This window comes from Peromyscus californicus, unplaced genomic scaffold, assembly GCF_007827085.1.
Source record: "Peromyscus californicus insignis strain IS unplaced genomic scaffold, ASM782708v3 Scaffold_12__1_contigs__length_115047231, whole genome shotgun sequence".
In the NCBI taxonomy this organism is placed as follows: domain Eukaryota; kingdom Metazoa; phylum Chordata; class Mammalia; order Rodentia; family Cricetidae; genus Peromyscus; species Peromyscus californicus.
Genome location: NW_026294413.1, coordinates 15,589,480 through 15,602,073, shown reverse-complemented (window position 1 = coordinate 15,602,073; position 12,594 = coordinate 15,589,480).

Sequence of the window (12,594 nt, the reverse complement as noted above, 5' to 3'; positions counted from 1 at the left end):
TTCTCTAAGGTTTTAAGTATAAGATAAGGAATGAGAGTGCTATGACTCTGCACTAACTCCTCAGTGCTGAAAGAATAGATTCCATTCTAAAGAAATATTTATAAAATCAGCCATTTCCACATCATACTAGAAGACACTACATTTCTCTTTTCCTGTTATCAGATAAGTATTAATAAACCTGAAGACATTTATAAAAAGCAAGTTTCTGTAAAGTATGAGGCATGCTCCCATTGGTAGAGTGCAAGAGAGGTACATGGGAGGTTTTGGATGGGAGAAAGGGAAGGGGAAATGGTGTGTTATTGTGTATTTTTATTTATAAGTTTATATATATATATAAGTGTGTGTATGTATGTTTGTGTAACAATTAAAAATGAGGCCCTGGATTTGACAGATATGAAGGAATGTACATGGAGCGAATTGAAAGGAGGAAAGAGAAAAGGGGGAAATGACATAATTATCTTACAGTCTAAAAAAAAGAAATATTTTTAAATTAATAATTAAAAATTAAAATATAAAATAACAAATCACAATTTACCCTTAGAAGTAAATTATTAACAATCTGTAAAAAACAGATGTGGAATTTATCTGCCATTCTTCACTGGGTCATTATAGAAAATTAGCATTTTCTTCCATCCAAGGAAGATTTAGTTGCTGGACTAGTGATTTGGTTGGAATAAGAAATGCACCCCATAGGCTCGCTACTTGGTGGTGACAATTAAGAGAATGTTACGGAGTCCTTAAGACCTCTCAGGTGGAAGCACATACTACAGACAGGTTTGCAAGTTCATTGCCTTGTCTCACTTCCACTTTTCTCTCCCTGCTTCGTATTTGCTGTTGAGGGTGTGATCTCTCAGTTTCCCTCATCTGCTACAGTGTCTGACACTTGATGCTAGGGCTAGGTGCCGTAATTGATGTTTATATTTCTGAAACTGAAAGCAAAAAATTGCCTTTGTTGTCTTTGGTTATGGTGCTGTATCACAGCAACAGAAAGGTGTTAATTTCATTTTTTCCAACCTCGCTTCCACTCATGATTTGTATGCGTGCAGGGCAGAGAACATATGTGCACAGAGGAAGCAGTGCTGTCTGTGAAATACAGTTCCTCATTGTGTGCTGCTATGTGAAGCCACGATTTCAAATGTGATTGAACATGTACCCATCAATTGTGAATTGATGACTTCTATGAGTTATTTATATCAGTTTGGTTATTTATATTCGGGGAAATGTGAATCAAAAAGAAGACAGTTGCATTTGGATATTGCATGCTATTTATTGGCAATATAGTGAGGGACTAAATCACATCTTATGATGCCAGGCAAGGATATTCTTCTTGTCAAATAGGAAGTTTATTTGAACAGTGTCAATTCATATCATGTAGAAGAGAAAATGAAGTCTATTCTACAATAGATATACCACATACAATTAAAAGGTAGATGTTATAATTTTATGAAAAGTTATGATACTCAAAATCATAGAAATTATGATTCTGAGGCTGAAATGAAAAAAAAGGAAAATACTAGGCAACTGAGAAAATTTATTAAGACTTAGCTTAACATACATAAATTAAAAGTGCTAACTTATATGGTCTCTATAAAACCAAGCTAAAATACTGAACAGAAAGAGAAATGATGTGGTAGAAATACTAAAGCAACAATAAATTCAGGTCAGACTGATCACACTCATATTTAAATAATTTTCAGGAAGACAAATATATAAAGGTAAAAGCCAACCATTAGCTACAATGTAGATTCATTTGAGGTAAGTAAATTATTTCCAGTTAATACTATGGAAAATAAATTGATATTTTCAAATAGAAACATAAAATGAGTCAAATTAACATCAATAATAAAATAAAGGAAAAAAGTTATGAAGTTACTTAAAACCCATAAAACTAGAGAGAAACGAGTGTTCTCACCACATATGCTGGTACACGCTCAGAAGACCTGCAGGGATAGCTTCAGTTCTATGTCACCCAAGAGAAGTTAATAAGTTCACACTCAAGTCTAATATAAGATAATATTTATCACAAACTCAAAAACTCCCAGGTTTACATATCTCAGTGATAGAATTCATATCTGACATGCCCAAATTTTTGGATTTGATTCCTAGCATAAAAAAAGAGGGGGAAATAAACTTAGTTTATCACACTATAAAATAAATGTGTCTGAATCAGATGATTTGCACAATATTTGTTTGCAGGTTGGGATGTCAAAAGAATATAAAATTGAAATTTCAAATAAATGCTCTTTAGAGTATCAATATAGTTTTATCTCTATGCAATGTAATTTTCTCCTCTTTTATCATATTATCTAGTTTACTTAACTAACTATATGTATCAGTGTTGAAGATAAACATTTTTGTGAGTTTACCAAATATATATATAATTGAGACAAGGTTACCTATGTTTCATGTATCTCACTTTGGCCCACTTACTATTTATCCAAGAATGATATTAAGCTTCCTATCTTTTTGCCCTCACCTCCTGAATCCTGGGATTGCTGGTGTGTGCTTGTTCTGTGTAGTCCTAGAGATGAAATCCAGGACCTTATATACATTAGGCAAGCATTCTACCAATGGAGCAATAACTAATGTGTGTGTGTGTGTGTGTGTGTGTGTGTGTGTGTGTGTATTTGAGATGGGGACTGAGACCACAGACATGTACATGCTAAGCAGGCACTATCCCACTGGATTATATTGTCCCTATTTCTTCTATTATTAGAATAAATTCTTGTGTTTACACAATTGTGGATCATCTGAGGTATTTTCTTCTATTTGTTTGTATGATAAAGCAATGGCTTGAGAGCCTGTTTTGTCGTCACAGTTGTGTATCTTATTTGAATTTCGGTGCTCAAGTTAATGCTACCAGTTTTCATCTTATTCTCACTTACCTTTAAGGTTTACTTATTTTCTTTATTACTTTTCCCCCTATAAAACAATAGTTTTCAACAGGAGAGGAGATTTGAAGAGAACATCTTGATGAAGCTTGTTTGACACTCTTATTTTGCAGGTGACACATGAATGTACCTTTTTCACATTAATGCATTAATTATACACTGTGAGAATCACAGTGAAATGAGACTTCAGGATAGCATTGGATTCAGAGTGAGGATGAATAAGTTGGTAGCTCATATCAGCTGAAGATAAAATGAGTGAATTTTTATTTTTCTTAATTGTCAAGAGGTTTATATAAACTCTTCAAAATATCTTCTTAACAGAAACCACCTAAATCGATTGTTTAGAAACAACCACCTGTCAACTAACTACTCTAGAACCCTTCTTAATGCAAAGCACATCTTCTCAGGTTCATCTGTCTTTACTGCCCACACAATGTCTTCAAATTCTAAGAACGTAAATGTCTGATAAGGGCATGGCTCTTGTGACCTCCTTGTCATCTTTCCTCTACTTGCAGGAGTAGTGCAGCCAGTGTCAGTACATACTCATACACTCGTTTTGATGCCTGCATCAAACACGGAAAGGCCCACCTTAAATATACGTGAGGATTCTCCAGAATCCCGTGCTTCCTGAAGCTACACTAGTGGAACACATCTTGTAGGTGTGGTTTGATATGTTTTCATATATTCGATGTTCAAAGCAGCAGCATTTCTCTCAATATATAGTGAATCTTCAATGACAAAACCGAAAATCACCAAGAAAACCATAATTCCTTAACCACTAATCCTTTACCTTTCTGTTATTTAGAAGGATGTTCTATGACTTTAATTATTATTGTTACTTTTTCTTAATATATTGTTCAGTTTTTCTTATCTTTATACATCATTTAAAATTGTAATTCATATTTTTTATAACATGTGATGTTTTGTTAAACAGGAACAATTATTATTTTTTTATTGAAAATAAATTCTTTTCTCATACAATATATCCTGATTAGAGTTCCCTTCCTTCTACTTCTCTTAATTCCTCCCAACCTGTCCTCCCTTCCAGATCCACTCCCTTTCTGTCTCTCATTCAAAAAGTACAGGCATCTGAGAGATAGTAACCAAACATGACAAAATAAAATACATTTCTATGAAGCAAAAAACATCGTATCAAAATATGGACATAGAAACCCAACAGGAGGAAGAGTCCCAAGGGTAGCACAAGAGTCAGAGACTCATTCTCATGGTCAAGATTCCCATAAAATACTAAGCTCATAGCTATAATATGTATGTAGCAGAGCTGAGATAGTCCCATGTCAGCCTTATGATAGCTGTTTCAGTTTCTGTAAGTTATATGTGCATTGCTTAGTTGATTCAGAGGTCCTTGTTCTCCTGATATCCTTCATCCCCTCTGGCTCTTACAATCTTTCTTCCTCCTCTTCCACAGATTTCCCTGAGGTCTGAGGACAGGGATTTGATGGGTAAAAGGAACAATTATATCCATAAAAACAATTCAGAATTAATTGAGTTTTATTTGCCAGCTTCTCAAGCATTAAGTTTAAGGAACTAATATTCTTGAATTATTTCTTTTCCACACATAAACACAGGCGCGCACGCGTGCGCGCGCGCACACACACACACACACACACACACACACACACACACACGCGCGCACACACATATGCACACACAGTTTTCCTGCCTGGCCCACAGTCAGGACAAATCTCTGTCACCCGCCAGTCCCACAGCCACTCAGACCCAACCAAGTAAACACAGAGACTTATATTGTTTACAAACTGTATGGCCGTGGCAGGCTTCTTGCTAACTGTTCTTATATCTTAAATTAATCCATTTCTATAAATCTATACCTTGCCACGTGGCTCCTGGCTTACCGGCATCTTCACATGCTGCTTCTCATGGCAGCGGCTGGCAGTGTCTCTCTCTACTTTCCTGTCCTCTCAATTCTCCTTTCTGTTAGTCACGCCTATACTTCCTGCCTGGCCACTGGCCAATCAATGTTTTATTTATTGACCAATCAGAGCAATTTGACATACAGACCATCCCACAGCACAATTTCTATGTAGATGAAAATGGTCATCCTGCAGAAATTTCAGTTATGGTTCTCTCATCTGAAAATTAACAGAAACCCCTTCAACCAACAGCTAATTAGTTATATTTATGTACTTGTGGCTATTATTTGTATTTTCAATACCTTTAGGTTTTTCGGGAGTCATATTAACAAGCTCATGAATTCTTCAAAATGCCATAGAAATAACACATTAAGTGGGATTTGATAAGAAAATAATATTTGTTCACATCCAAATGCTATTAAAAATCAAGAATGCTCTAAGTACTAATCATTCAGAGAATGTTTCCAAATTTATACAAAAGGCTTCAGAGTGGGTTGAGTTGTCACTTCTATATCTAACTATTTAAAGGTTTATATTTTATTTGTGTGTGTGTGTGTGTATGTGTGTGTGTGTGTGTGTGTGTGTGTGTGTGTGTGTTCATGTATATTTTCTGTGCTCTTGTATGCCACTTGTGTGCAAGTGCCTTCACAGACAAAAAGAAGGTATCCTAGCCCATGGAACTGAAGGTACAGGAAGTTGTGAACCACTCATGGGCTCTGGTATGTCAGTATACAAGGAAAAGGTAAGATAAAAATAAAATAAATAAAAGTAAATAAAAATGATAAGACTGTTATTATTATTGTGACCTATCTTTCAAGCCTCTATGTATCTAGTTTTAATTCCACAGAGATTTAAGAAAAGATACAAGGAATACCAAGATTCCCCAAAACAATTAGCTCTAGGAAAGACATTATTTGGTAGATGTTTTCAGATCATCTTTCTCTTTATTATTGAGATTTTTAAACTGGACACAGAATATATGAACTAAAAGTGATAAATCCACAATGTATTCTAAGGGTACTAGAAATGGATGACTAGGTCTCCTTTAAAACAAGTCTCCAGAATGCAGTCATTGTCAAAATTTAGGTTGATTATCACCCATCCCTGCATTTCATTGGTTTAAATTATAAGCATGTATGATTCTTGTACAAGCTATTTGAGTAAAAGCATTTCTTTAAACCTCACAAAATATATGTAGTGTTGTTATTGTAGTCATATGATGTATTTTTCCAGTTAAAGTTATTGCTGGTAACTAATGTTTTGTTATCATTATTATTATTATTATTATTGAATATAAATTTTTCATATAGTATATTTTCTTTATGGTTGCCCCTTACCCATATAGTTTCTGATTTTGTGGGTTTGGGGGATTTCTGTGTCCCCCAATGAATTTTTTTTAAATATAGTTTAATTCTGAGACCTCTGACCTATGGATTATCCTTTGATAAATTTATAATATGCTGATGGTTTCTGTGAGATGAACACGAGCATAGTTCGAAGAAGTAGATCATTTCGTGAATGCCCTGGAAAAGCACATCCCATGCTTAACCTTTCTTGTTTTTACTGCTCCCTGCTCAGCATGAGGTGAGATGACTTGCTCTCCCACAAGGTCCCTGCCACAATGATTAATCTTACTCCAGATTTAGAAATGAAGTAACTCATATATGGTATGGGATTTCTAAAACTACGAGCCAAATTAAATATTCCCTCAAGTTTGTATGAGCTATTTTGTCACAGCTAAAAATGAGCAAGGAAAATTAATGGAAGAGAATCTTCTTCCTTTTCCCTTAGATTAGTTTTCCTCTATTATTTCTTTATAGAGGAAACAGTCCAAATATTACACAATAGGCTCTTACTGAAACTATTTGTTCTCTATCTCATGCTGAGTCCTCAGTCATAATAACCAACCGAGATAATTTTTCCTAAAACTTACTAATTGCATATAGTAATATGTAATTTTAGGTAAGACTAATAAAGAAAGTGAAGGAATTTTTGATTCCAGATTTTTACTAATAAGAATTCACATCATTAACATAAAATTCAAACAAAATATAAAATATATTTTGCAAATTACAGCTATTTAAGAATCATTAGAAAATGATCTGTAGTCTGAAGAAAGTTAGGTTTCATCAATAGAATATGTATTTTATTTTCTGACTATTGTGGCTGTCCTATCTTATTTTTGAATATTTAGCCTTTATTTTTATGCAATATGAAAAATTTTAGTCAGGTCTGGAGTTTTTTTTGGACAATAGTTCAGTGCTCTTATTCTGCTAAACTTAGAAAATTAAAATTATCTAAGTATCAGAGAGTAATTTCAAATTATGTGTAAAAATCATCATTGGATTGTAAGCCATTTCATATCTCCTGATAATGTTCCCTGAAATTTAATGAAAACTAATTAACAATGCAAATTTTTTAAATTATTTCTTTTATTTTTTGAAAGTATAATATAATCATGACACTTCCTCCTTCCATTTCCATCCCACAAACATTTCCCAAAACTCTCCTTACTCTCTTTCAAATCTATAACATCTTTGTTCATTAATTGTTGTTACATGCACATACATTCCTACAAATTACATGATAAGTATGTATAATGCTACTTGTATGTATGTTTTTAGGGATGACCATTTGCTTTCAGGTAACCATTTAACTTCCTCTTCACTGGGAATGGCAATTTCTCCCACTCTCGTAATTTCTTATTTTCCTGTAATTCATTGTGTAGAGTTGAGACCACCAGGGATTTTCTTATCCACATTAGCATGTCTGTTGTTGTTGTCCTTATTAAAGTCTGTTTGGGAAATCATATTGGTGATAATTTGGGGGTGTAGCTTCTGACATTACTAGGAGACATCATGTTTTGCGGAATTCACTGATCCTTTGGTTCTTAAAAACTTTCTGTTCTCTGTTTTGCAAATTAGAGAGCTGTTGATAATTGACAAGGTATGTGTGCCATGATAGCACCCTTAGAGTTATCATGCACTGCTGGTATTCTTGGGGTTCAAAGCCATAATAGCTTGGTAGGATTCTTCATTGTTTCTTTTCTTTGTGGGAAGCCACCCCCTACCTACCCCCCCACCAGACCCTGCAATCTACATACCCTGCCCCAATAATCTATCCACCTGAGACTCCAGTAACTTCCTGAGGCATGGAAACCAAATGGGCTGTTCTCATTGGACCAAGAGGTAAGTGACTCTGCTCAGACCCAGAGAGTCCTGCCCCTAGGACCCAAACCCTGAGACATAGCCAGTTCCCTGGGAACCCCCACCCAGCTCTGCCCCAGTTGCCGGCCAGCAGGAAACCCCCCCAAACCAAAACCCACCATCAGACCCTGGAATTACTCATAGCACATTCTTTTATCATGAAAGCACTCAGAGAGGAGACATTCAGGACAGTTTCTGCTCAAGGTCCTCTGAACCCTGTTTCTGAAGTTCATAATGTCTTCTGCAATAAGTTTTACCTTCCACTATTGGGGGAAAACTAAAGGCAATTGTAATGTTTTGGGAATCACTTGGACAACCCTGACCAAACACTCTGAAGAGGGCTTCTTGGGTCTAGAATTGGATTTCTTGTTAGATGAAATTGCCTCTTTGGGATTGAGGCATCACCATGCTACATGAAAACAGAATATTTTAACTTATATAAGTATATTTAGACAGATTTACATGAATTATAATTGTTTTAGAGACAGAGTCATCCTTTATGGTGTTTTTTTTTTTTTTTTGACAGCCTTACTTCTACTTTAGGCTGCTCCATCCTCTCCCTGTCTTTATCTCCCTTCCCCTCCTTAATTGGTGCTCTAATTTTTTTTCCCATTTTTCTATTCTGATCACTTGTGTCTGCTATTTCTTCACTCTTTCTCCCCAACATCTCCTACCCTGGGAAAGGTTCCTTTTTCAAATTTCCAGTTTTCTGAAATTACTCAAATATATGAAATAATATCTGAAAATTTGGAACTGGAGGCTTTCAGCGAGAACCTCTGACAATTGTATTTCTGGATCTGGGTCCCTTCACGCAATACGATCTTTCCTAGTATGATCCATTTAATACTCAGTTTATGATTTCACATTACTTTATAGCTGAATATTATTCCACAGTGTATGTATACTGCATTGTCATTATCCATATGTCAGTTGACATTTAGATTGTTTCCACTCCCTTGCTAGTGTGAATAGAGTGGCAATATATATGGCTGAGCCAGTGTCTGTAAGGTATGATATCAGGGTTTTTGTTCATATGCCAAGGAATGGTTTAGCTGAATCCAGAAATATCTTTTATGTTATTGAATTTGGAGAAGAGCTTTTCACCTATTATATTGGTTCCCAAGCCTGATTTTAGTAAGTCTACCGTAAGTATACTATCTGCGTGATGCCTCAGAACTCATTAACCATAGGCACACCTTTCAAAATGAGTCACTCATTCTTGTCTCTAATGTGTTGTTTTGTTTTTGTGTGTATGTGTGTGTATGCATGTTACTTTAGAGCTGGTAGCTGCTACTGCTAAATGAGAATAAGACTACAAGCCAATTTTAGTAGAAACTTTTTATACTAACTCACAGTTTAAATACTCTGCATTTTTGTAATCAGAAGTTTCATCCGTCATTTGCCAGCAAGTCTCTGAAAGATTAAAAAATACTGATACATCCTGGTGAACATGAAAAATTTAGGGATGTGAGAAAGGAAGAATGAAGCAAGCAAAAACTTCCATGTGTATCTTTTCTAATCAAATGTCCATGGGAATCCTAAATGCAAAAACATACTGTTTTTTTCCCTAAGTTCTCCAGAAAAAAAAATCAAGTTTGTGCAAACATGTGATAATAAGCATTGTAAGTATAAGAACATGGCATTATAAAAGTCAAGATGTTCCAAGGTTCTTATTGAGTACACTGGAGAGCCAGCAAACCTAGGTCTACTGGAGAACTTGGTATATATCCAAAACAATATCTGAATAAAAACATATGAAAATAATACTCCATCTTGAAGAAGACAATCAGGGAGAAAGCACATCTATTATGCAGTCTGTGTTGCTCTATTGAGATCTCTGATGGGCTGTAGAGGATGAACCCATTTAAACAGCACAATCTACTTCACACTATCAACTGATTTAAAGGTTAATGTCATCTAGAAACAGCCACAGAATATACTCAAAATAAAGTTTAAGCAAATATCTGAGTTCCTCACAACACTATTCAGTATATAAAAATATACTTTTGAAAGTCCTCACTAAATTTCACAGTCAGTCTTCTAGCATTACATCATCAATTTATTGCTGCTTCTTTCAGAGTTCATACTTATATCAATGATATTTTACTGTATACAGTTTTTATTTATTTCTAATCTATCACTTTTCCCAAATAATTAAATTCTCATAATCTAATATGAAGGAGGAGAGAACAATCAGTCAATTTCTTCCTTCACTACTCCTCAACCAAGGTTCTGTGATCTCTAGCACATCCCACTTTATAATCAACATTTTTTTATTAAAACACTACATCATTCCCCCCTTAATTTTCTCCCACAAATCTCTCCCCTGTCCTCCACATTCTCCTCAAATGTATAGCCTCTTTTTCAATAATTATTGTTACAGACTCAAATATGTATGCATTTGTACAAACACACATGCACACATACACATGCAAAAACACACCTATGTGTATTTATAAATGAATATACATATACACAAAACTCTCTGAGTCTTTTAGGGTTGCTTGTTATATATTGTGTGCTTTTAAGTTTGATCACTTGGTACTAGATAACTAATAAGGAGGCTTATCATTTGAAAAGAGTATTTCTACTCTTTCAGTAACTGCTAACTGCTCTTTATAGGAACCCCAGGAGATTTCCTCAGTCCACACTGAAATGTTAAGTACTTTAGATTTGTTCAGATCTTATTTAGGCAGCCATATTATTGATATTTCATGAGTGTAGTTTCCTGTCATATCTGAAAATCATAATGTTGCAGCAGACTTTGTGGTGACTCTTAGAATCTTTCTTCAATAATCACTGATCCTTAGGTGAAGAAGCTTTGTTTAATTGATCAGTGGGCTGCATTTTGACTAGTTGTGGCTTTTTGTACTGTCTCCATATGCTGCAAAAAATGATCTACTTTGATGAAGGGTGAGAGCTATATTTATCTGTGATTACAAAATGATAAATATTTATGAGATAGACATTACACTGGTTTAGAAATATGGCAGTAGTATGTTCTTCAATAAAATCTGTGATCTCATTATCTAAGGGTAGTTGATTAGTTTTACAGTACCAGGCATTATTTTTCTCCTGTTGATTGTGTCAATTAAAGAGCAGATGGTTGCTGCCAAGATATAAGTGCCATTATTGTACTATTAGGGCTATCTTGACATGTTGGTCATTACTGCGGTTCATATTTATCACACGTGGGACTGTTGATTGCTTTTCTCTTTTGGCAGCTTTCACAACAGCATGAAAGCTCATGCTCAGGAGGAGGCTGTCAGATAAGATTCAGATCAATTCCTCCAAGTCTTATGACAGAAATGTGTGATGTTTTATAGATAGGTACTATCTCAATTAGGGTTAGTATTACTGTGATGAGACATTATGAGCAAAACAACTTGAGAAGAAAAAGGTTGATTTATTTACACTTCCATATCACTGTTTGTCATTGAAGAAAGTCAAGACAGGAAATCAAACAGGTCAAAAACATGAAAGCAGGAGATGATGCAGAGGCCAAGCAGGGGTGCTACTTACTGGTTTGCTCATCATGGATTGCTCAGCATACTTTCTTATAGAACACAAGACCACTAGCCCAGGGATAACACAAGCAGTGGTTCTCAACTTGTCAAATAGCCCTTTCACAGGAGTTGCATATCAGATATTCTGGACATCTTATATTTATATTACAATTTATAACAATAGGAAAATTGTAGTTATGAAGTAGAAGCAAAAATAACTTTATGGTTGGGGGGGTCACCACAACATGTGGAATATTAAAGGGTCATAATATTAGGAAAGCTGAGAACCACTTCCTTACAGGATTGCATACAGCCAGATCATATGGAGGCATTTTCTTAATTGAGGTTCCCTCCTCCCAGATGACTTTAGCTTGTGCCATGTTGACATAAAACTATCATGCACAGGTACTAACTTCAACATCTGAGTAACAGCCAAAGGCAATGAAAATAACCTGTATATTTCAGGGAGTCTCTTGGTCAGGGAGTCCAGATCAACAATTGGAAAAGTTTCTCATACCTGCTACTAAGGGTTTTTGTTTCATATTCTGTGGCACTTCAGAGTGTGTGTGTGTGTTGTGTGTGTGTGTGTGTGTGTGTGTGTGTGTGTGTGTGTCTGTACATATGCTTTTATGTAAAATATATAATTATAGGTAAATATAAAATAATTATTTCTTTTGTCTTTTCAAATATCCTTAATCTTATTTACTCATGTTTCTTCTCTCTCTCTCATATGCTGTCCTCATTTCTCTTTCTCAAATTCAAGTTCCCACTCTATTTTTCCTATTTCCCCTTTCATATCACCTGCATCCTACTAGTCTTGTCCTTAGTACAACAAATTCTGGATGCTGTCTCTTTTATTTGACACCTAGCTGCAAATCTTCAGATGTGAGTATTTAACCTGGAATAATCACAAAAGTCAGTCAAGTCAAAAGAGACTAGGCAGGGTCTGGAGAAGGAACTCTGCAGAGACCCTCCTACAGAGGAGCTGAGCTTAGGTCACACTCTGTCTGTTTGGTTCCTTCTGTCTAAAACAGATGCATTCAACAGAGGGCTTTCATCAAAGTGGCACCTTTGATGTTCTAAAAAGAAGAACCGTAGA